The sequence below is a fragment of the Columba livia genome, chromosome 9 (assembly GCF_036013475.1).
Source record: "Columba livia isolate bColLiv1 breed racing homer chromosome 9, bColLiv1.pat.W.v2, whole genome shotgun sequence".
In the NCBI taxonomy this organism is placed as follows: Eukaryota; Metazoa; Chordata; class Aves; order Columbiformes; family Columbidae; genus Columba; species Columba livia.
In genome coordinates, this window is record NC_088610.1 from 21,147,501 (window position 1) to 21,172,330 (window position 24,830).

The 24,830-nt window shown below is 46.5% G+C and overlaps 1 long non-coding RNA gene across 1 annotated transcript in view; it reads left to right on the plus strand.

The window, feature by feature from the left end:
- Positions 1-24,830, plus strand: part of LOC135580259 (uncharacterized) — a 37,919-nt gene that overhangs the window by 723 nt on the left and 12,366 nt on the right. Inside the window, exons 1-4 of the long non-coding RNA XR_010474758.1 lie at positions 1-5,428; positions 7,698-7,874; positions 9,115-13,472; positions 13,970-14,040. The exon at positions 1-5,428 is cut by the window's left edge and continues 723 nt beyond it. This is a non-coding gene — a long non-coding RNA (uncharacterized LOC135580259). The remainder of the gene's footprint in view (positions 5,429-7,697; positions 7,875-9,114; positions 13,473-13,969; positions 14,041-24,830) is intronic.

The following is a 24,830-nucleotide window of genomic DNA, read 5'->3' on the forward strand; positions in this document are numbered from 1 at the left end:
GTGTCTCTGAAAAACACTTAGCATTTCTGACCTCATGCTGATACTGTATTATGACAGGATGTTCTTTGTGCACAATCCCATCAACTGCAGCAATTTCATATCTCTAGTCTCAATAAGTTTTTATGCTCAGCACTGGCTCGATATTTTCTTTGGTCATCCATGTAGAATTACTTTCCCCAAAACTGTTGTCAACTTGGGTCGTTTTGTGTTACTTGTTTGAACTTGTCAAATTTCATTTCAGACATGGGTAGGACTTGCCTCATATTTACTTCAAACTCCTCTTCCTGCAGTTCATTGCTTTCATTATTTATAGGTGTTCTTGAAAGCATATCTGCTAAGCTCCTTACTGGGCCTGTATTTCACATTTAATGAGTACTTTTGCAATTTCATTACATTTTTTCTCAAGTCCAGGTGGCTCATTGTACAATGGATTTTGCTCTGTGGCTCCTAGTGCTTTATGGTCTCTTCCTACCTTGATTGAATTCTTGCCATAAACATATTCATGAAAACACTCATGATGTAAAACAATTGCTGGTGTTCCATTTTCAGGGCAAGCTGAGGCTTTCGGGGTGTTTTAGCCAATGGCTCACGTAGCATCTTGCAAGATATTTGTGACCAAAGTGACCTTGCATCAGCTTGGGTTTTAAGCTCCCCATTAACCTCAGAATGTTCCAGACTTGATGTTTCTGTGACAGTTTCTCTTTACACCAAACCTTATTGTATTGTCAGTTATTTTGGGGCTGGTTTGGACAATCTAGAAGGAACATTCCACCTCTCCACTGAGAGAAAAACAATTAGTTTACCTGGATGTCTTCAGGGAGAGATCATGATGGTCAGCATTTGCACCAAACCTTGCAGGAGGTGTTTTGGCCAGTGAGTAACCTCTGTCATTGCTTCAACACCTATATTAATAGCAAGAAAACAAAACTGATGTTCTTCTGAATTCCCAAAAAGCCTCCTGGTCAGAGGTTTTCAAAGGTGGTCAGAGGTTTTCAAAGGTGCTCTGAGCTTTTGCTGGAGCTCTCAGACTCCTTTGCTATTGCGTTTTTGTACCTGCCTTAATTCACCTGCCCTCCTCTGGCTGAGTGCAAACACACTACGAGAGAACACGAGCATTGTTGTGTTCTCCATGGTCATCCCAAACATCGGATCATCTGGTGTTTCAGTCTCATCTGACTCCTCTAAGATCTGGGCATAATATGTTAGTGCTGAGACTACCCTAAGGAGATGTTTGCTCTCGTCTCCTGAAAGAATCACCTGAAGGTGCACATCCTTTCCATCAACCTTACCCAGCTTCCTAATGCCAAAATCCTCTTGAATTTGGAAGTCTAGACTTGCGCTCTTCAAATGTGCTTTCAGGCTTCTTTTAGATGTTGCACTGAGATGTTTTGTTTGTTTGTTTATTCAAATCCTTATTTTGCTTGTTCTAATTAAAATGACTTTTGTTGACCAAGTTTTGTCACCCACTCGGGTTCATCTGTTGTTTTGTCTCAGTGTGACTTCAATGATACATAATTTTCATGGGACTATAGCAGTAGTTTTCAATATTATGATCGGCAACGTTATGATCGGACCCATAACTTGGGTCCCTCCCTTTGTCACCAAATGCATTGAGTAAAGAGATTTCTGAGAGTCTTCCTTGCTTGGTCCACCACGTTGGTCTCTGTATGTCCATCAACATGTTTCTGTGCAAATTAATCAGAATCTGTAGCACTTCTGTTGGTCTGTGGAGCGATGTGTTTTGTGCGAAAGCAGAAATGCAAGATCCAGAAGGATTCAGAAGTACTGGTTTCATGCTTGATTTAATTTCAAGATGAGATGTTCCAGATGAAGGGCCTCTCGGAGGTTGGTTGTTTTCCCCAGAGTTGTAGTGGTGACCTGCAGGAGCTCTCAAAATCTACCTCTAAGCTTTATGGTTGCACCCAAGGGTGGGACAGGAGAAGGGAAGGGACAGGAGATCTACCAGTTGACCTTGGCCAGAACCTCTGATCTCCAAAGCTGCTCATGCAGCCGGTTTTTCACACCAAATGGATTTTCCCCTGTGACCACATACTCAAAAAAGACCTTTCTAGGCCCTCAAAATCTGTGGCATCCTCTCCTGAGGAGAAAAGTAGAACCACCAAAACAAAGGTAAAACATTTCAGTGGAAGATTTCTCCAGCAGGCAACCTCCTCCCTCAAAGGCATCAAATAACAGAGGGAGCAAACAGTAAGAAAAAAAGACAAGTCCACAATGAGCTTTTAAAATGGCTGGGAAATTCTTGCTTTTTGGGAGTGACCAGTTCATTGCTTTGCTAAGTATCTTTCTAAGCCACCTCTTGTCAGAAGAAGAGAATAAATGAAAAGAGAGAAAGAGAGAGAGAAGAGAGAGAGAGAGAAAAAGACCTTTGCATAGCTTGAGCCTTTGTGCCGTGCATTCAGACTGATTTGTACCCTTTGTAGTCTTAATTATTTGTGAGAGCAGGATAACAGGAGTACCAAGCTCACCCATTATTTCCTGCATAAAAAAAGGCACACAGAAGCCGCTGATCGGTTTTGAATTAGCAAACATGATACTAAAAAAAAAAAAAATAGGAGGGGGGAGAAGAGAGAGAGAGAGAGCATAAAAAAATTCATTAATATCATCAGGGATTAGGAGGCTGATTAAAGTGTAGCTGTTAGCGTATGCAAATGAGCGATAGGCATTTATCAGAGCCTGTGCAAGCTGTCTCAGAGCTGTAAAGCCCACGTATGTTTTTCAGCTGATTAAAACAGTTTTAAGTTCTGGAGGAGGATTTTTTTTTCCTTTTTTTTTTTTTTTTTTGGAGAGAATAAAAAAAAAATGTAAAAAGCCACCATCATCTATCCTTTTCCTTTTGGCTAAATTCCTCTAAGTGCACTCCAGCCATTTCCACTTGAATGCACCCACTCTCTTTCTCTTTCGGGTAATGAGAATTTGGGATGGAAATGAATACAAACTAACTGTAACCTCATCTAGGTGTTGGAACCTCATCTGGGTGTTCCTGCTCCATGGGGGGATTGCACTGGATGAGCTTTCCAGGCCACTTCCAACCCCTGACATTCTGGGATGCTGTGATTCTGTAAACTTGCAACAGCGTCCCAGGGAACCTCCAGGATGAGCCCATTGGATGCTGCATCCCCAGAGCTGGCGACTCTTCTTCATCGTGCTTGGGGGTCACGCTTTGGGCTCTGTCTTGGCTCTGTTGATACAGGAGGCTCCATCCGTGATGTGATGGCCCTATCCGAGCTTTGAAGGTCCCTTCCAACCCAAACTATTTGATGATTCTGTGATCCGAACCACTTGCAAGCCCGGCTCCTTCTTACAAAGCACGGCTTAGCTTGCAAGAATGACATAGAAAACACAGCAGAGGAGCGATGTAATAGAAGCTGGAGCTGGTTCGTGCAGACATAATCAGATTTATTTTATTCTGCATCCCATGCCCTGCTTTATTTGGTTGTCTTGGCCAAGATTTGCTGGAGAGACTGTTTGGGCTTGGCTTTGTTCTGGGGTCCCCAAGTGAAATCCCCCAAAGGGATTTTTTTTTTTTTTCAGAGAACAGCGGCTAAATTTAGGTTCCGGACACCTCAAAAGGATCATAAAACACTGACACCTCAATCTGTGCTCTTTTCTGCAAGCCTAGTTCAGTTAATCTACACTTGCGGCACCTCCAAGGAGGAGCCAGTAGCAACACACATTTTCCTCTGTTGTTGCTAATATTAGGACTTTGTGCATCAATGCAGCATTCAGGTTTGGTTTCCCTGGGGTTTGGTCTCTTGTCCATGATGTATTCTTGGTTCTGTTATTTATCAGAAATCATTTCTCAAGGTTCTGTGTAGTTCGGGGGTCTTGTGGTTTGTTTAGGGAAGGAATTCCACAGCCTGGAGAGGCAGCAGAAGCGACTTGGCCAGACGGCTTTTTGACTGCAGGAAATCCTGGAAGCGTCCTAGATCTGCAAAAGTCATGGGGGAAATGGCCAAAGATTGTTTCCTGTGCTTTATCACATGAATCCAAAATTTGCTACGTGGATCTTCAACTTAGCGCATACGTGGAGTGCACGTCATGCTAAATCATCACTTGGAAGAGCAGCCTGAGCTACCGGGCTGCCAGCTTCCCCATTATAAACCAACAATGGTATTTAAGGTGGTTATAACTTCGCTGTAAAATTTTGCTCTGTTGAAACTTGGCAAACACGGCCCTTGCCCGACGGCAATTTTTTTTGTTGTTGCATATTTGGAAGTAAATCAGCTTGGCCGTTTATGTTTTAAAAGATTATTTCTTTTGAGTCCCGAGTCTCTCATTTCTCAGGCTGGCAAAAGCCTCCGGCGCCGCGGGGAGGATGCGCCCAGGGACGGATTTGTGCCTCTCATCCAACAGCGACCCCTTCCAACCATCGGGGAAGCACTTTGGCAGGTCCTGGACTGTGTCCCATCCCACACCCCCCCGCAGAAGCCTGGTTATTCATTGCTGTTTCATGCCATTCATTACCAGCCCAGCCACGACCAGGAGGAAATATCGTGTCTTGGGTGGAAAACAGCGAAACAGAACGGAGCCGGTTTTGGAAATAGCTTGAGAGTGATTCGGTAAACCACAGTGATAACACAGTTGGGTTCAGTGCAGCATTTATAACAGAAACTCAGTGGCTGAGCTGCTGGAACATGAGGTTGTCTGTGGTGGGACGGACACAATCTCATCTCCAAACTACTCACAGGATGCTGCTGAGAATGGCTACCCAACAAGGCTCAGCTTGGTGCCAACAGTGTCCAAGAGCAGGACTAAGCAACAGCCTTGACATAACATCAGGCAAGCACCTAGGAAAACAATGCAGCTCCAAGCAGAAGGCTTTAAGTACATCACAAAAGGGTGGCCAAGATACGCTCTGGTGATGGATTGGTGAGTAAAAATCCACTGTTTAGAAGTGGACTTCAGAATTAGAAGTGATTGACAGTAGAGAGGAAGATGCTGGAGCAGGACCGTTCATCAGGATTCATTGCGCTCTCTGAACTGCCTGAAAGGAGCTTGGAGCCAGGGTGGGTCGGGCTCTGCTCCCCAGGAACAAGCGCCAGGAGCAGAGGAAACGGCCTCAAGTTGCACCAGGGGAGGTTGAGGTTGGATATGGGGAACAATTTCTTCCCCAAAGGGCTGTGGGGCATTGGAACAGGCTGCCCAGGGCAGTGCTGGAGTCACCATCCCTGGAGGGTTGGACAGACGGACATGAGGTTCTCAGGAACATGGGGAGGGGGAGCAGTTGGACTCGATCTTGAGTGTCTCTTCCAACCAAAATGGTTCTATGATTTTACTTGACTTTTGCAGGCATCCCATAGTTAAGTGGGACAACCAGCTCTGGACATCACTGACCTTGAGAAGACCCAAGAGAACCCGGGAACTGGACATGACCCTGGTGAGCAACGCTGGGATCAGCAAGTACAAGGTAATGCATGTAGAGGACAAAACAGACCTGATGTTACTGTTGTTGAGTGTGAGTTCCCAACTTGAAGCTGGTGTGAAGTTCTGGTTGTGCCACATCCAAAGCAAAACAAGGGAACAACAAAGGCTAAGAGACAAGCAATACAAATCCTTCCAAGTGTGGCTGGAGTGACGATATTGTATCTGTTTTCTCTCAGGAGAGAATGAATAGAAAATGAAATGACTGTAATAAACGGCGTAAAGAAGGTCAAGCAGGCAATCAAATTTATTTTTTAGACAATTACAACAGTGTCTCATTCAAAGGGGCACTGAATAAACTTGAAAGGCAACAGAACTGAAACTGATAAAAAGACACTTTTGTGAGCAAATCATTCATAGCTTAGGGAATTCATTGCCCCAAGATATTGCTGCAACCGAGTTCTCTAGTTATGTTACACAGAAAAAAGCCATTACAAAAGATATAAACCTCCATGTTCCAGGACTTAAGGAAGCTTATTCATGGATTGTTTTTTCCATCTTCTCTGGCATCTCTTGGCTTATGGTGACACTGGTACTGGGTTTTTGGAGGGGTTTGTGGAATCCTCTGTCTGCTGTGCACTGGGTCACAGCTCAGTGAAGACAACCCATAACCACAGAATGGTCACCAGGCAGAAATAGAGGAATTTCTGCATTAAAAATGAACTACAGAGGATCATCACACCTTCTGCAAATGAGCTCACCAGGCATTGTGCGCACTGAAGGAAGCGGCTGAAACAGCATGTAAATAGTATATAACCAGGGACCTTCTCTCTGGGCTTTGGCATGAAAAAACAAAGCACCCTCGTTAAAGCATTTAACAACTTCTCGGTCTTTCAGCTTGTGACATGTAACATCATTTGGGTGTGTACCTGTGTGGAGTCCTCAGGTGAAAAATCATATGTAAATGGCTAGATTTATAACGGATGAACACAAAACAGTCCACCCAGCCGGCTGCAACGATGAAGCTTTTGCGGATTTGCTTGCAACAGAAAGTTATAGGCCCCATTTTTTTTACTAAATAATGGCAATCAAGCTGTTCTGAAATGGCTTTTTTTTTTTTCAGTGTAACCAGTCACCTGAAGCTGCACTTGTCCATTCACTGAGGGTGATGCCTGAGTTTCAGACAAGCTTTGGGGGCAAATTTGCTTGTGACAATCTCAACGTAGAGACAGGAGGAGAAATAATACAGCTTAACTTGTAAGCGGGAGACAGGACAGGAGAGGCAAAGAAGAAATACAGCTCAACTGTAAAGCATTTTTGGCCCTTCGGAAGGCTGGCTGCAGTCTGGTGCAGCTGGCAGCTGAAATTGGAGTCCAAGATGTATTGCAGCAATTCTACGAAGGAAGTGCTAACAACAGGAAACACAATGCAAATCTAATCGAGGTCATCAGCCCCTTTTCCTTGCATAAGTACTTAAATATGTGCTCGTATTGCAGTTACTTAACTGTAATTGCTCCAGGCAAACGCTAGATCGGGTCTTTACGGTCGCTGAGCATTTATTCTTCCTTCAGGTGATATATTGGTTTCTGACCCTCCTTGGGCACGCCCTGTAAATATTTACACATCTCCAGTCAAGGGGTTTGTGTGTTTATTCAAAGCGATGACAATTAATATGCAGGGGAAAGGAGTTTTCAAAGCTCCTTACAAATGTGTGTAATTGGTACAGGGGACGATGACAGATGTTGGTCAGGAGTGGGTGGCACATCTGAAATACGTCCAAAGAAACTTCTTCTTTTGCTTTATATCGGGGAAACCTACTTTGAGCAAGCACTGAGCGGTGTTAGAATTGCCGCCCTTGAAAAGACAGATTGCTCAGCCCTGCCGCTAAACCTTCTCTCATGCTGCTGCCAGGTGTTCTCTTTGGTTTCTCCAAACCTCATGGCTGGTTTTGGGGGATCTGTGGCCCTGATAGAGTTAATTAGGATGAGGTGATCATTTTTACAGCTGACTGTGCTGCAATGGGACAACAGAGATGCTAAAGAATATTTACTAAAAGGCAGAACGCTATAAAAATACGTATATATATGAGCACACTTGATTACCACAGCACATCATGCTTTCATTTTGCGGCTTTCTCTATAACTTCTGGCACAGCTTTCTGGCAGGGAGAGCATGGGTTAGTGCACAAGCCATCCATGTGTCCTTGCCCATCCCTGATGTGCCAGAGAAATGGATCCAGCCCCAGCTGAAGCTTTAGTCTTGGTTTAATGTGCAGATGCAGCTGGGATACTTATGTTTTTCCTTGTATCATCCAGACCAGGTTAGAAGAACCAGATAGAGAAGGTGAAGAGGACATCTCCAGATTAAATGATTTTGGCGTGAGCCATGTTGTATGCCTCCCGTCTCCTTTGCACGTGCCTTGTTGGGTAGCTCCTCACTAGAGGCGCTTGTGTCTCTCCATCGACGTTGGAAGAAAGAAGAACCTAGAGCAGGTAAGACTTTTCAGCTCTTCAGACTCAACAGACTCAACCCTAAATACGTGCTGACCTGCTCCATTGCTAAATCCTTGTGCTCATTCATTACCTTTTTAAATAAGAAGTTGTTTGAGGAACATCCCTGTCTCCTTCCCACAATTTCTAGGCTCTTGAGGGATGACTTACCCTCCTGCACCTGAGGAAATCTGGCCCTAACTGTCTGTGTGCATCTTGGGCTTGACCATGGTGCACAAAGGGAACACCCAGCTCTGGAATCTGTCAGCACACCCTTTTCCTGCTGGTTTTGGCCTCTTCGTGGCACTGTTTGGTTGCACAGAGAAATCCCGGCAGTGGTGCAAGTAGCTGTGTTGTCACCTGGGGTGACACCGGAGCTACCAGGGAGGAGTGGCAGCAGCTGGACATGGTCCCAAGTCACTGGAGAGCACTGAAGTCCATCACCGGGCTGCGTGGTGCTCTGGACATGGACGGGATGTTCTGTTCTGAGCTTTAACTGATGCCACGGGGACATGGGCCGGGTTGTGTCTGCTGAGTCTTCAGGGTTAAAGACCAGGTAGAGCTCAGTTCATCTTGTGTCTAAGTGCAAAATAGAGCTCCTGACCCTTCCATGAGGGTTTTCTGCTCTTGCTAATGGTTTGACTCAATGATCTAGAGAGTCTCTTCCAACCAAAATGATTCTATGAATTCTTTCAACAATGCAATTGCTTGAAGAGTTTAATTCAGAAATAGCAAGATGTTCATAAGCATTTGCAAGATCTGCTCCCATTGCTACCTCAGTGGAGGGACTGGGGTTGTAGAAGCACCTGTAACTCAGTAAGATCTTGTATATTATTATGTTGCACCCTTACCAATCCCAAGATGTCCATCGTGGGAGACATTAGCTCTTCACAGAGGGAATTCCTATTATGTGGATGCCAGTTCAGCCCAGCAAAAGCCTGGGAGAAGGGACCAGCTTTACTCACAGGTGGGCAGCACACTTTGGGGACATAAAGGAGTTTTTTGACTCCAGCTCTAAGGCAACAGCAGGCACTGAGCTCAAATGGCTTTTGCGCCTTCCCCAACACATGGTCCTTCCTCGCTTGAATCGCCTCTTTCAACTAATGCATGTTGCAAATAGTTTAGCTCTAGTTTTGCTGTGTGGCCTTTTACAAATTCAATTACAAACCCTCTTTTCTTGCCACAGTTGGAATTGTTCTTAGCCTGATATCATGTTCAGGGCTTTGTTTTGTTCTCCTCACAGCCCGAGATGTCCTTGTTCTGAGTTGGAGCATCTCGTCCGCCTCATGGCCCTGCTACCTTTGCGTGGAACGCTTCTGGTGCTCTAAAGATACCAAAAGGTTTTAATTACAATTAAGCCAAGTCATTTCTACAGTTTCTAGCTGTAAATAAACAGCCTGTTTTGGATAATGGAGGTAATGGTTTGCATTTCAACTCTACTTCTAACCTCTGATTTTTGCTTGTAATATTTTATGTGGTTAAATCGATTTTTTCTGCCATTGAATGTAGCATTTTTTTTAAAACTCTGTTGTAAAGCGTGTGTTTCATCGTATCCTTGTTACCCTAGGACATGCTTGCTGTAGTTAAACTAGACTGTAGTCATGCTCTCTTTCAGAAGGGTCTGCAATTGAGAGTAGGAATTGCTATTGTTTTCTCCTATTGCTGCTAAAGAAAGCAAACACATCAGCGTTTTGTTTAAAAATAAGAGACATGAAAAGATAGTTATGTGAATATCATCAGCTGAGACAGCACAATAACCTGTGATTGCACAAAAAATGGGGTGGGCAGGGAGGTCCCTGGGCTGCCTGCGACCATCAGCAGGAAGGTGACAGAGATGTCCCCATGCGCAGGTATGTGCTGATTGTCTTAAGAAGGCTCAGCCTTTCAGCTAAAAGCAAAATTTCCTCCTCCTACAGATGCTCTGTTTTATTAAAACCAGCGCGAAGTTCAGTGCAAAGGGTCTCTTTGAGAATACAAGGAGCAGCTTTGGAATGCGGATGTGTTTTCTGAAGATACAGGGTGGTTTCCCATGGTCATCCTGGGCTCAGGACACGTCTGTTTTGGGGTCACAGCTCTTCTGTGTGGCCTTTGGCACCTCACTGCGTTAGCGGTTAAACACAGTCTTTATTTTCAGGGTTGCTCTAAATGTGCTTTACTAGGGCAAAGTGACTTTTGTGTGTAGGGAACTAATTGTGATTATTTCAGTGTATGGGAAATATGATACGTATCATCAGTACAAACTGACTTAAGCCAGCCAAGGAGTTATCATTATAGGGTATTTTCATTTAGGTCACTTAAAGCCTTGATTAATTAAATACTGTTATGTGATTTCTTTCTAAACTTTAATCCACCATCCAGATTTCTGATTAAAACATACACAGTTTCAATCAGCTCCTCACAGTGACCACACTGCGATTTTAAAAACAGAGTCCTCAGATGTTGTTGCTGTTGCCTTGAATTGCTCTTCATTGTATGTTGCTGAGATTGCCCTTTTAATTCTGCCTGAAATATTCCCCCAGCACCAAATTTAAGACACCAGGTTTTTGTGCTTTTCTCTGTTATTTTGTACATGTACAGGGCTGGGAAGAGGGGCGGGAAGGGGATGCTGTTCATCCAGCTTGAGGGTTGAATTTCAGCCCTTGGTGGCATTATACTAATTTGAATGTTTCTGTGTCGCTGGCAGATGGCATCTTCTCTTGTCATTTCATCAGAGTTGCGTCTCTGCAGAACATTTAGTTCCATAATGTTTAACCATAAACTACTTCTGTTAATCTTTGATAACCTTTAGTTGCTCCCGAGTCACGTCATGGCTGGGGTGGTGAGTTAAGGCTGTTTTCCTCCAAAATTTGGTTTGCTGCCCCATGAAATGCAGCTCCTCGGTCTCTGGATGCTTCCCAAGTGCGATGCTCCTTGGTGGACTTTTTCCTGTGGAGATGGGAAAAGGGTTCCCTTCCATTCTGTGTCCTGCACACCATGTATTATTATACACAGTGGAAAGCTGCACCAGCAGCGACCAAAACAGAGAATAACAGCGCATTTCTGACCACATTTTTCCAATTAAAGTGCCAAATCCAGAGCCTGGTGAGCACTAAAGTATTGTCTGTGTGTATAATTTTAAAGACCTGCTTAAGCCAATAATCAATGAGCGTCTAATTTGTTACATTGACATTTTTGCTGGTTTCATCATTAATTAACAACAAAATGTTTTCTTGCTGGGTGTAAGAGTGTATGGGGGGTTCTCAGCAGCCTGATAAGTTTTGACCTTTGAGAAAACATTTATTAAATGAGGTTAAGTCTTGGATCTCGTTGATGGAAGATCTAGTGTCTACTGTGACAGATCTGGGTATAAATCACCTGGGGCTTCCAGGGGTTCTCTGAGCATCATGGTCTTGGCAGGATGACTGGGAAGTGGCCAAAACTGGGGAGTGGAGGATGTAAAAATAGAACAGACTCCACCCTGCATCTTTTTCTCTGACTCGGAGGCATCTTCCTGAGTTAATCTCTCCAGCTGCAGTCAGCCCAGGAGTCCCTGGGCCCTGCTCTCTGTTAATTGAAGTGCATTCGGATCAAGGCTTTTCCTCAGTGTGAAGTGCAGCTTTGCTTTATGAAGCAGCAGCTCTAATGCACCTTGTGTTGATGCCAGCGGGAGATAGGGACCTCGTGAAAAGAGGAGCACAGAAACATTCTCAAGGTGCGCCTCGAGGTATGGCACTTGCTTTAATTGCTTCTGGAGCTCTTCACCTGGGCCTCATCAATAGGGCTAATTCTTGAAGAAACGAGAACAGAAGTGGACTCAATTTATTTCCCACAAGAGATGGTCGAGTTGTTTTCTCTTTGTTATGAAGATTGATAAGAGCAACTGGATAAAGCCTGGGTTGCTACTTAACCACCCTTGGATCATCTTCCCGCGCTTGGGTTGAGGTTTGGGGCCCAGCTGAGATGCTGCGGTGCAGAGGAGCAACACCCAGGAGGGAAACAGGGACCTGGGATGGCTTCTTCTTACCTTGTGGCACCACTTGAAGCTTTAATCAATAGGTGCAGTTTGTATTTATCAATCCAAGATACTTCTTTTTTCTGTGGAAAGCTTGCAATGTGAAAGGGGACAGGTCCCACCTCCTCCTTGTAGTATTCTCTATCCTCTGTACTTTCTATAAGTCCTAACTGGTATAGTCTAAGTAAAAATTAATCATGTTATGCCTGAGAAGAGTTAAATGTTATCTTAGTATTCTTGCCATGGTTTTTAGTAAATGAGTGTGAAAATAGCTGGGGTAGCAAAACCAATTGATTGTGTCCTCCACAGGTTAAAGAAGTGACTTGATGCCTTGCACCCCAGTTCCTGCCCTGACAATGAGCAGCCGTGAGACATGATCCATTTTCCGTCCTCACGTTTGGACAGTGAACACACACCTGGGCTTGCTACTGTAAAACTGAGTTGATGAGCTTGGCTTTCAAATTTTAAATGACCCTGTTCAAGATTATTGATTGAGGGGAACGCAGCAGCTGCCATCTGCTGTGGGGCGGGCAGGAGATTTTACAGAAGATGACACTGCTGCCCAAGGGATTGGTTCTTGCTTTATATCAGTCATGTCCTCAGTCTAGAAGCAACAGGGTGTAAAAAATCTGACCTTGTGCCTTGTCCACTTGAGGAACGTTTTTCTTAAATGTTTCATTTTCCCACAAGGCATTTGAGAGTACGGCACCGCCTGCCTCATGGACTCATGGTGGAGCTGTGAGCAATCTCATCTCCTCAAGGTTCTCAGACTGTAGAAACATGGATCTCCAGTGGGGCACATTGGAACCTCCAAAGGATTTTTCAACTGCCCTGTTCCCCGTGGCCTCAGTGATGGTAACAGGCTCAGCTGTGAGCACAGCCTGAAGTGCAGGGTTCTGCTGGTAGCTCATCACATCATCTGTGGCAAAATCTCCTCCAGCTGTGACCATGGAGGACACACAGCTGAGGTTCCTCCTTGACCGCCACAGCCAACAACTCCTCTGGGTGATAAGCACATGGGCTGTCCTATCTCAGCAGCAGTGTCCTCAGGGGCTGTGCCCATGTGGCATGGCTTGGTGTCACCAGGAGGGCCAATGGGCCCCTCCATGAGCTGTGGTCTCTGCAATGCTGATGGAATCACAAAATCATTTTGGTTGGAAAAGCTCCTCAAGCTCATCGAGTCTAACCATTCCCCCACCCCTGGCATTGCCCCATGTCCTGAGAACCTCATGTCCGTCTGTCCAGCCCTCCAGGGATGGTGACTCCAGCACTGCCCTGGGCAGCCTGTTCCAATGCCCCACAGCACTTTGGGGAAGAAATTGTTCCCAACATCCAACCTCAACCTCCCCTGGCGCAACTTGAGGCCTGTCCTTTGGGTTTAGCCGTGTGCCCATGAATTAGCACCACCAGGAAAGCTTTTTTTATGCCTCCTCATCTGCTGCCAGGCGTTCTGGTGTGACCGCTTTTAAGTGTCTAGCATTGGTATATAGCTATTTACAATGCCTGTTTCTGCTCTCCCAACAGTGTAAATCAAGATTAATTCCACTGAAGTTTATGGAGTTACGCCAGTGTAAAACTGACTGATAAGAGATTTGGGGCATTATCGCCAGGTTTGTTCGCTTGTTTGTTTGAAATTATACGTGTTGCTGTGGAATGATAAAACGCGTGGATTCAAAGGCAGGTTCACTGCAAAATACAATTCAAAAGGTTTTTGACTTCACATAATACAGCAAAACAATCACTTACAGCAGTTAATATTTTACTGTAGAGTAGTATCACACAGTCTGGGGAAGGAGAGGAAAAAATAGGGGAGGAGGAGGGGGAGCATGAAGTTTCACTACACACACTTGAATGCAGTGGTGGCAAAACTGTGGTACTACCATGAAATTTTACATTAATGGTAATTTAAGTGTACCAGGACCCCTCCCTCTGCATTTGCTTCAGATGTGACACAAAAAAGCCCCTGTTTTTTCTCCTTTCTATTCTACAAAGCAGATGGCCATTGTGTAAATTATCCAGGTTTCTTTCCATGCTATTCCTAAAGAGATTTTTAGCTGATACTTGGTTGCAGATACCTAGTATAAATACAGTTTTCTCTTCTTTGCAGGAACTTGTGCCGGCATCTTGGTTCCTTGAACACAGAGATGCTGCTTCTGATGAACTCCAAGCTGGTGGCAGGTGAGTTTGCTCTCCCACAAATCAGTTTTTAAAAAAGATACATAGATGAGGCTCTTAGGGACGTGATTCAGTGCTAGATTTAGGTTGTGGTTGGACTCGATCATAAGGGTTTCTTCCAACTGAAGTGATTCTATGATTCAGTTTTTTGTGGCTGTTAATAAAGAATCTCACTGTTTATGTGTACACATACGCTTCTTCAGCAATTTGTACTAATTTCAGCATGACTAATGTATTCCTGTCTATGTTTATGTTAGAGAACGTTAGTTGCTTTGCAAAGTGGACGTTGGGGGAAGGCAGATTTCAGGATTGCTTGAGGCTTCCTGCAGGTCGTCACAGCGTGTTTAGTTATGTGACCGTGCAGTGCATTTTCTCCTTGGCTAGGCAGAAAGTAGATGGTGCTGGGGTAACAGGATGGTGGTTTGATGTTTTCTGCATCTTCGGTGTGTGGCTCCAGGATGTTTTACACTGAGGGTGGTGAGAGCCTGGCCCAGGTTGGGCAGAGAGGTGGTGGATGAACCATCCCTGGAGACATCCCAGGCCAGGCTGGACGGGGCTCTGAGCAACCTGAGCTGGTGAAGATGTCCCTGCTCATGGCAGGGGGGGCACTGGGGGAGCTTTCACAGTCCCTGTAACCCAAACCATCCTGTGATTCTATGGTTCCACCTGAACTGCTCATAGCTGTTGACTTCGGTGTTTAATATTAATATCTCATTCTGTAGTTTGTTTGGAGAGTCTCTTTTCTGTCTATAAAGGGGTGATGGGGCTCTCTGGTGGGTACTGTTCAGGTGCAAGGTGCAGTGCTGCCCTCCTGGGCCTGCACACCTCAGAATGTCCTTGGGTCCTAACGCCCTGAAGTCACATCCCCGTTACCACCAAACACAGGATCAAGCCGTGCTTTACGACCAGAGGAAATGGCCTCAAGTTGCGCCAGGGGAGGTTGAGGTTGGATCTGGGGAACAATTTCTTCCCCAAAGGGCTGTGGGGCATTGGAACAGGCTGCCCAGGGCAGTGCTGGAGTCACCATCCCTGGAGGGGTTGAAAATACACAAAGATGAGGTTCTCAGGGACGTGGGGCAGTGCCAGGGGTGGGTTATGGTTGGACTTGATGATCTTGAGGGTCTTTTCCAACCTAAAAGATCTCATCATTCATTCCGTGCAGGGACAGAAATCACCCAGACCTTTGCAAGTGACACCCAGCACCATTCAGTCCCAGAGCTCTCCTAAATAACCACCTTTTCTCGGGGTGATATTCCACACCCCAGCACCTTCACACCACTGATCCACTTCTCACCCATCACACGGCAGCAGCATCACCCTTCATGCACCAAAAAAGGGGCTTTTGCATTATTCCGCTGCCCGTTTCCCCCCTCGGCGCTTGCCTATGTAATGTTCTTCCCTTACAAATTTCATCTTGCGGCACTGTGCATCCAAACGATGCGGTGATGGAGCGCGCGGGGGGAAAAAAATTATAATGCCATTAAAAGTTATCATAAATTTCAGATCAGCATCACTTTTAATCCGATACACAATTTTACTGCCTCTATAAAGTAGGTGATTTGCAGTGGTCTGAGGCGTCTCCTGGCGCGTTTTACTTCTTTTTAAATTAAACACACCAACTTTGTGCTGAATTCAGAGTGCGGACATAAAAAAAGGGGTAAAAAGGAGAGGGAAGGGACATCAGATGGGAATTGCAATTGAATCTTTATATATGCCATCTTGGTACTGTGGTACTAAATATAGTGCCAGGTAAATAGATGTGCTGAAATATTCAGAATAAAAAACAAATGTTCCAATAGCAGAGAAACTGAGCATGGAAAACGTTTCCCTTGCTGCGGTGCTTTAGAGGCTAAAATGCTGTTGTTTAAAACACTCTGTGCTGGAAGATCTTGTGTATCTCATGCATTAAATTATACACTGTGCACAAACATGTATTTTATGTTGTGTATTATGTGGTTTCTAACCCTCCCCCCTACTAGTGGAGGGAGCAGTAAACCCAGAATATCCAATTAATATAAATACAACGTTATGCCATTTTTTTATATGAATATTCTAGGGAGTGGAAGCGTAAACAGGCAGCATTTCATGGGGAAATATGTGAAATCAAGACCCAGAGTTAAGGTAATTACGAGATGTTGATGAGCGTTTCACCTGTTTGTAGACCCATCGATGTCACATCTTGACAAAACCACCGTGACCACCTGGTGGGGTGGTCCCTATTGTGAACGTTTTGCCCCTGTGGCCCCCCCACTTTGGGGCCAGTAGTTTGGAGCTGCATCTTCTGGAAATACATCCAGGTCTTGAGGAGGTGAAGGATTGAGATGATGACGTTGGTAAGCTGCTCACTGCCTTCAACAAAAGCAAAACATGTCACCAGGTTAATCTGAAAGGGTTCGTTTCTGTTGCGACTCACTTTGTTTTCCTAAAATGAAAAAAAATAATTAGATTCCCTTCTTTTAGCCTGGGAGGTTTGGATTTGAATAAATGAACTTTTTCCAACGATAACAAGAAGCCAAAGCAGCCCCGTTTCAGTGAGACGTCTCCCCAGCACCAGAACCATTTCTCCTGTGGTGTGGATGAATTAGTGTAAAATACCTGTTACCAAAGCAATGCAGCAACTCTTAGGTCTGAGATACAAACCCAGCACTGAGGATGAGGCTGCAGAAACGAAACGAGCAGTTTAAGAGGTTAAAACAAAATCCCTTCTTTTTAGGTTTTAATTTCCAGGGGACATTTTCCTCTCTCTCCCCATCGTGGAACAGTCTCCCTCTCTTGCTGCAGCAGCTGCCAGACGTTTTCCAGCTATCCCTTCCCTATTACAGCCTCATTTCCCCAAAATTTGCTTGTGTTTTTGTGTCGGGGCCGTTTCTTTCCTGCCTTACGAGCTATGTGGGCAGCTTCCCATCTCCTTCCAACTTCCATGCATGGGTTTGGTGTTTGAGCATCACTATTCCTTCCCCCCCAGCTGTGCAGCACAACCAGCTGCCTTTTCCCTTCACGCGCTTTCCCATCGGATCCTGCACTCCACCCTGCGCCCAAGGGCGTGATATTTATTTCAATGTATATAATTAAAGGGATGCGCATCCCCGACTTGAGCCAGCCTCATGCCGATGATGGGAAATGCCACCAGTGCTAAAACAATGGTTTATTTTCACCAGGGCTCAGCCAGACGGTCGCTGACACCATTTAGCAGCTTGTCACTGTTGCTGACAGGGAAAACCTCTCCAGATCGCAGAAAAGAAAAGGCAGTTTGCTCAGAAAAACCGCTGGTGTTGGAGTGGAAGGGAACAGGTTCCCCAGCTGTGCTGCACGGTGGCTTCAAGGGACGAGATGCCGCGAGCGGCCCCAAAAGTGCCCCCTGTGCCTGGCACCACCTGCTTTCAACTCTCCACTGTATTTGTAAGCACAGCTGGAGAGCTAATAGTGATTTGGGGAGGGGTGTCTGTGCCCTCATCTTTGGTGTTATTTTCTTTTTTTTTTTTTTTTTTTACTTCGATTTATCTATCTGGCATTTTGTTTTATTTTTATTTTTACTTTATTTAGTTTATCTGACATTTCCTTCTCCCCTTCCTTCTCCCCTTCCTTCTCCCCTTCCTTCTCCCCTTCCTTCTCCCCTTCCTTCTCCCCTTCCTTCTCCCCTTCCTTCTCCCCTTCCTTCTCCCCTTCCTTCTCCCCTTCCTTCTCCCCTTCCTTCTCCCCTTCCTTCTCCCCTTCCTTCTCCCCTTCCTTCTCCCCTTCCTTCTCCCCTTCCTTCTCCCCTTCCTTCTCCCCTTCCTTCTCCCCTTCCTTCTCCCCTTCCTTCTCCCCTTCCTTCTCCCCTTCCTTCTCCCCTTCCTTCTCCCCTTCCTTCTCCCCTTCCTTCTCCCCTTCCTTCTCCCCTTCCTTCTCCCCTTCCTTCTCCCCTTCCTTCTCCCCTTCCTTCTCCCCTTCCTTCTCCCCTTCCTTCTCCCCTTCCTTCTCCCCTTCCTTCTCCCCTTCCTTCTCCCCTTCCTTCTCCCCTTCCTTCTCCCCTTCCTTCTCCCCTTCCTTCTCCCCTTCCTTCTCCCCTTCCTTCTCCCCTTCCTTCTCCCCTTCCTTCTCCCCTTCCTTCTCCCCTTCCTTCTCCCCTTCCTTCTCCCCTTCCTTCTCCCCTTCCTTCTCCCCTTCCTTCTCCCCTTCCTTCTCCCCTTCCTTCTCCCCTTCCTTCTCCCCTTCCTTCTCCCCTTCCTTCTCCCCTTCCTTCTCCCCTTCCTTCTCCCCTTCCTTCTCCCCTTCCTTCTCCCCTTCCTTCTCCCCTTCCTTCTCCCCTTCCTTCTCCCCTTCCTTCTCCCCTTCCTTCTCCCCTTCCTTCTCCCCTTCCTTCTCCCCTTCCTTCTCCCCTTCCTTCTCCCCTTCCTTCTCCCCTTCCTTCTCCCCTTCCTTCTCCCCTTCCTTCTCCCCTTCCTTCTCCCCTTCCTTCTCCCCTTCCTTCTCCCCTTCCTTCTCCCCTTCCTTCTCCCCTTCCTTCTCCCCTTCCTTCTCCCCTTCCTTCTCCCCTTCCTTCTCCCCTTCCTTCTCCCCTTCCTTCTCCCCTTCCTTCTCCCCTTCCTTCTCCCCTTCCTTCTCCCCTTCCTTCTCCCCTTCCTTCTCCCCTTCCTTCTCCCCTTCCTTCTCCCCTTCCTTCTCCCCTTCCTTCTCCCCTTCCTTCTCCCCTTCCTTCTCCCCTTCCTTCTCCCCTTCCTTCTCCCCTTCCTTCTCCCCTTCCTTCTCCCCTTCCTTCTCCCCTTCCTTCTCCCCTTCCTTCTCCCCTTCCTTCTCCCCTTCCTTCTCCCCTTCCTTCTCCCCTTCCTTCTCCCCTTCCTTCTCCCCTTCCTTCTCCCCTTCCTTCTCCCCTTCCTTCTCCCCTTCCTTCTCCCCTTCCTTCTCCCCTTCCTTCTCCCCTTCCTTCTCCCCTTCCTTCTCCCCTTCCTTCTCCCCTTCCTTCTCCCCTTCCTTCTCCCCTTCCTTCTCCCCTTCCTTCTCCCCTTCCTTCTCCCCTTCCTTCTCCCCTTCCTTCTCCCCTTCCTTCTCCCCTTCCTTCTCCCCTTCCTTCTCCCCTTCCTTCTCCCCTTCCTTCTCCCCTTCCTTCTCCCCTTCCTTCTCCCCTTCCTTCTCCCCTTCCTTCTCCCCTTCCTTCTCCCCTTCCTTCTCCCCTTCCTTCTCCCCTTCCTTCTCCCCTTCCTTCTCCCCTTCCTTCTCCCCTTCCTTCTCCCCTTCCTTCTCCCCTTCCTTCTCCCCTTCCTTCTCCCCTTCCTTCTCCCCTTCCTTCTCCCCTTCCTTCTCCCCTTCCTTCTCCCCTTCCTTCTCCCCTTCCTTCTCCCCTTCCTTCTCCCCTTCCTTCTCCCCTTCCTTCTCCCCTTCCTTCTCCCCTTCCTTCTCCCCTTCCTTCTCCCCTTCCTTCTCCCCTTCCTTCTCCCCTTCCTTCTCCCCTTCCTTCTCCCCTTCCTTCTCCCCTTCCTTCTCCCCTTCCTTCTCCCCTTCCTTCTCCCCTTCCTTCTCCCCTTCCTTCTCCCCTTCCTTCTCCCCTTCCTTCTCCCCTTCCTTCTCCCCTTCCTTCTCCCCTTCCTTCTCCCCTTCCTTCTCCCCTTCCTTCTCCCCTTCCTTCTCCCCTTCCTTCTCCCCTTCCTTCTCCCCTTCCTTCTCCCCTTCCTTCTCCCCTTCCTTCTCCCCTTCCTTCTCCCCTTCCTTCTCCCCTTCCTTCTCCCCTTCCTTCTCCCCTTCCTTCTCCCCTTCCTTCTCCCCTTCCTTCTCCCCTTCCTTCTCCCCTTCCTTCTCCCCTTCCTTCTCCCCTTCCTTCTCCCCTTCCTTCTCCCCTTCCTTCTCCCCTTCCTTCTCCCCTTCCTTCTCCCCTTCCTTCTCCCCTTCCTTCTCCCCTTCCTTTTGTTCCTCTTGTATTTTGAGGTGCACAGCCCTCTGGGAGTGGTTAACCCTGTGCTCCTGTGGGAAGTGGGGGCTGATTTCACTGTAGGAGCCCCCTTGGCAGCGTAAGATGTTGTTAGTGGGGAATCCCACTGCCATGGGTGATGTTGCAGGGGGGCAGTGACCACCCATCCTGGAGCACAGCTGCTTCTGTCACTGGGGAATTGTTCCCTGGTGGGACACGCTACCAGCTGTGAATGAGTTTGGAATCAAATATCCCAGCAGTGGACGCACCAGGTGCTTCTGTGGAGCAGAGAAGCTGCATGAATTTGCACTCGTTCTTTCCCAGGAGTTACAAATGATCAAAGAGACAGCTCTTTGCAGCTAAAAGGTGTCCCAGCAAATGGGGAAATCCTGTTAAAAAAAAAAATGCGGTACTGGGAGAGAAAGGTACTGGATTTGTCTAGAGACCACCCTGCTAAATGCTGAGAATTCATCCCATTGCACCCCTGGGAGATGGTGGCCCCCCAGGGACAACCCGGCTCCGTCCCATGGGGACAGAAAGTGGCTCCCTGGGGCATACGGCTTCATTTTCTGTCCCTAATTAGCAGCCCTGATTAGGAGGTTCTTTATGTCTTTCAGATTCCATGCTTGCAGTAGGCCCATCTTCCCATTGATGAAACTACACAAGTAGATAAAACCCCCCTTAGTGCTAAGGAGAATTGCCAAATATTGATACTGGGAGAGAGCTGATAGAGTATGAATATTGAATAATGCTTCTAATTGTGCAGGCTTGGATTTTCTGGTAGTATGGCTGATTACATTCAATATTCCAGACCAGATCTTCAGCCGAGTTACCAGCCTTCATTTTAAAGATGGAAAGCAAGGCAAAAAACCCCCAGTATTTTAAAAACCCAAGCTATAAATCTTTTGATACTTCTGAATTATTTTAATGATACCTTAACATACTGTTAACATTTTAACCCGCATCAAAGAATAGTCTTACTTCAGCTGTACTAAAACCATGGAAAGATCTCATAACAATCTGTAACCAAAATGCCATTTTCCCTGTGAGTCAAATCAGGAGTAATTTGAGTTTGTAATTGGCAATAAATTTCCTTTACCACCTCCAACCATAGACAAGCACATACCCTTACAGCTGCCTGAGGTTGGATCTGGGGAACAATTTCTTTGTTTGGTTTTGCTGGTTGCAAATAACACCAAAAATGAGGTGTCTGGGTTTTGTTGCCTCTTCTTGTAGCATCCAGTGCCTTCTCCATCCCTTGGGTTTGCAAACTCATTTTGCACAAGTCCAAGATATTCTCAAAGGACTGAATTGATCCTAACGCTTCCCCGGAGTTTAAAGATGGAGAAAAATCTCTTCAATAGGCTCTGAATATCTCCAGTGATTCACTGGCAGTGAGTTAGTGCCCAGAATGAACTGAAATTTTGCTTAAAGAGCGAGAGGTTGGGAGAAACACTCATGGTACTTGTGATGATGAGAGTGATGTGCTGTGAAAATGCATTGACTTGTAGCCAGGTGGAGCAGACACACTGTTCCTGTTTAACCAAGCCTTTGATCTGGGTTTATTTTTGTTTCTTTCCCTACTACTCGTTTGGTTTGTGCTTTACTTTCTTGCTCGTGGCCTGCGAGCTGTGCGGTTGATACCTCAGCGTATCAGAGCGATGACCAACGTCTTGCTTCTGGTCATCAGGAGGCCGCTATGGTCTATTGGAATTGGGTGATTCTTCCTTAGTACAGGTTCAAAAACTGCTTCTCCTCTTGGCTTTTAGAGTTATACATATTGAGTTGGGGTGTCTCGCTGTTCCCAAGGGAATGGCAGAAGATGTGCCAGGGAGGGTCAGTTGGACATGAGGAAAAGGTTCTTCACCCAGAGGTGCTGGACACTGAACAGGCTCCCCAGGGAGGTGTCACGGCCCCAACCTGACAGTGTTCAAGAAGAGACTGGACAACATCCTCAGACACACGGGGTGACCTGTGGGGTTGTCGTTGCAAGGACAGGAGTTGGACTCCGTGAGCCTTGTGGGTCCTTCTATGATTCTAAATTCAGGAAGCACTAAGTGGGCCGGGCAGGGCCACCCAACAGGACCTTCCCAGAGTGAGCTGAGCTCACGAGCTCCATCTTTTCAGCATCTTGTGGTCGTGATCAGGGACCTTGAAATCCCGAGCAGCTGAGCTGTACTCTGAGGGTGCTGAAGGAGTGCAAGCGGGTTGTGGGAGCACATGGGAGGATAAATAAGGACGTAGATGTACTAAAATAACTTTGAGGGACCCAGGACCCCACCCAGACAATGAAGTGCAATCTGCACTGACCTACCTAAGACTTCTGAGATGCTCAGTCCTGCCACCGACTGCAGATGTGAAGGTCAGAGCCCAACTTGCACCCAGGAATTGCTCCGTACCAAGGCACCATAGAATCACAGGATGGTTTGGGCTGAAGGGACCTTCAAAGCTCATGCAGTCCAACCCCTGCTATCAGCAGGGACATCTTCACCGGCTCAGGTTGCTCAGAGCCCCGTCCAGCCTCAGGACCCCATGGTGTGACCCTCAGCGCCTGGGCTGACGTGTGTGCGCGTAGGTTTAAATCAGGCCCTTCATGTTGTGCGAGCGTGGATTTAATTTTTTCTTTCTTTTTTTTTTTTTCTGGTTTAGTTTCTCTCTTAACAGGAAAAAATGATCAAAAATAAGAAAACAATCACTGTTTGAAAGTGAATGAAGGGCGCTTTCTCCCCCTCCCCCATGCTTTTTTCCTACTTTGACATCTCAGTGGTTTTTTTCTCTTTTAGCCGCGGTTTCTGGGATAGGTGATAACTGCCAGTAATAGGATTAGCATTGATTTCTTTAGCAAGAACAGAGATGTGGCAGTTCCAGCCATTTACTGAACTGCCAGCTTTGAAATATCAAAAAAAAGAAAGAAAAAGAAATCTGCAGAAAAAAAAGCTTCTTGCAGCATTTTAAAGAAAGGAAAGCCTATGTGAATTAAAATACACGCGTACACACACCCGTGCACACACACCCGCATACCCGCGCACATGGAGAATATAAATACATATATTATATGTATATTATATATATATCTCACTTGGTGCTTTTTTTGTTATTGTGTGATAAAGGATCAAAAGAACTGTCTCTGTTCTAAGCTTCAAGAAAGCCTTTTTTAAAATTCATTTGGCTTTCTTTAGCTTTCACTTGCTAACATATTTTAGGAGCTAATCTTACATATTTACTATTGTATCCTGACTTTTTTTTAACCTTGAAATGCAAGCAAAGACAGAATGAGAAAGGGGGGAAGAAAATAAAGGATTCAGAAGAGACAGAAGGAGGGGACGTGCCCGGGGCTGCCTGCCGCATCTCTGCTGCTCCGCACGCACAATGTGGAACCCACCCAGCGCTGAATGGATGTGACGCGTTTTCTCCTCGCTGCTGGTTGTGGGGTTCTGGAGGAATGGGGGGTTTGAGGTGCACCAAAAGCTTGGGTTCTGCTCTCCATTTGTTGGAGATTTCCGGCTTTGCTTCAGCGTGCTTGACTGTTGTTGCTAACAGCATCTCTCAAGGGCCAGAAATCAAGGTTGGGCCAAAGCAGCAGTAGCTGAAAAGCCAGAGTTTTGGGATACTGGAATGGTATTCTCTGTTGGAATATCATGTATTTAATGTTTACTAATCATCCTGTTCAACCTGTATTCAGCCCTTAGAGGAGAAGAAGTTTCAACAGCAACATCTAGAGACCCAGAGGTTTAGAGAGAAGCTCTGATGGGGAGCGGCTGAGGGACCTGGGGGGTTCAGCTGGAGAACAGGAGCTGAGGGGAGACCTTCTGATCTCTGAACTGCCTGAAAGGAGCTTGGAGCCAGGGGTGTCGGGCTCTGCTCCCCAGGAACAAGCGCCAGGAGCAGAGGAAACGGCCTCAAGTTGCGCCAGGGGAGGTTGAGGTTGGATGTGGGGAACAATTTCTTCCCCAAAGGGCTGTGGGGCATTGGAACAGGCTGCCCAGGGCAGTGCTGGAGTCGCCATCCCTGGAGGGTTGGACAGACGGACATGAGGTTCTCAGGAAGTGGGGCAGTGCCAAGGGGTGGGGGAACGGTTGGACTTGATGATCTTGAGGGTCTCTTCCAACCAAAATGATTCTGTGATTCTATTCTGTGATCTGCAAAGAGAAGTGGAAGGTTGTATGTAAGGACGGAGTGCTGGTTGGGAATTCACCTGCTGGTTCCCAGCTCACGGTTGCTTCTGAGTGTGGTCCGGGTCTCAAGGAGACACTAGCTCAGCTATTTGCCCTCTTATCCCCAAAAATCCAAACATTGTACCATTCCAGACAAGATTCAGAGCTTGCTATGGAACCATTTGTCCTTTCTCCTTGTCTTGAGCCCATGAACCACTTTCATAAGACCTTATAAAAGTGCACACCATGGTGACCTTATGGTGCACACCATGACTTGCTGTCCTCACCCACAGCACAGACCTTGGAGCAGGATGGAATCAGGGCTCACTTTTCAGCTTGTAAACCCAAAACAGAGAGCAACCTCAGTTCATGGTCAGCAAGAAGAAAGCCCTTTGTGCGTGAGGAACACATGCACAATATTCTGCTCAGCTCTCTAGCAGCACCTCAGCTTCATAAAGAGTTTGAGATGGATTCCCATACAAAACCAAGTATAAAAGAAGGAAGGAGATAATCAGATTATTTGTAGTTGCATTCAAGATTCACTAAACCATGTGCAATTTGCTCGTCAGTGCATGGAAGGGAACCTCTAGGTTGTGCTATTTATGGTGGGCAAATCCCCCCAAAGAGGATATTCATGGACCCAGCCAAATTTAGGTAGGGTCACTTTCTGTAGGTAGGGTCATTTTCTGTACATGAAGAGACATTTATATATTATTATACTAGTTATATATATTATAATAATTATGTATATAATATTA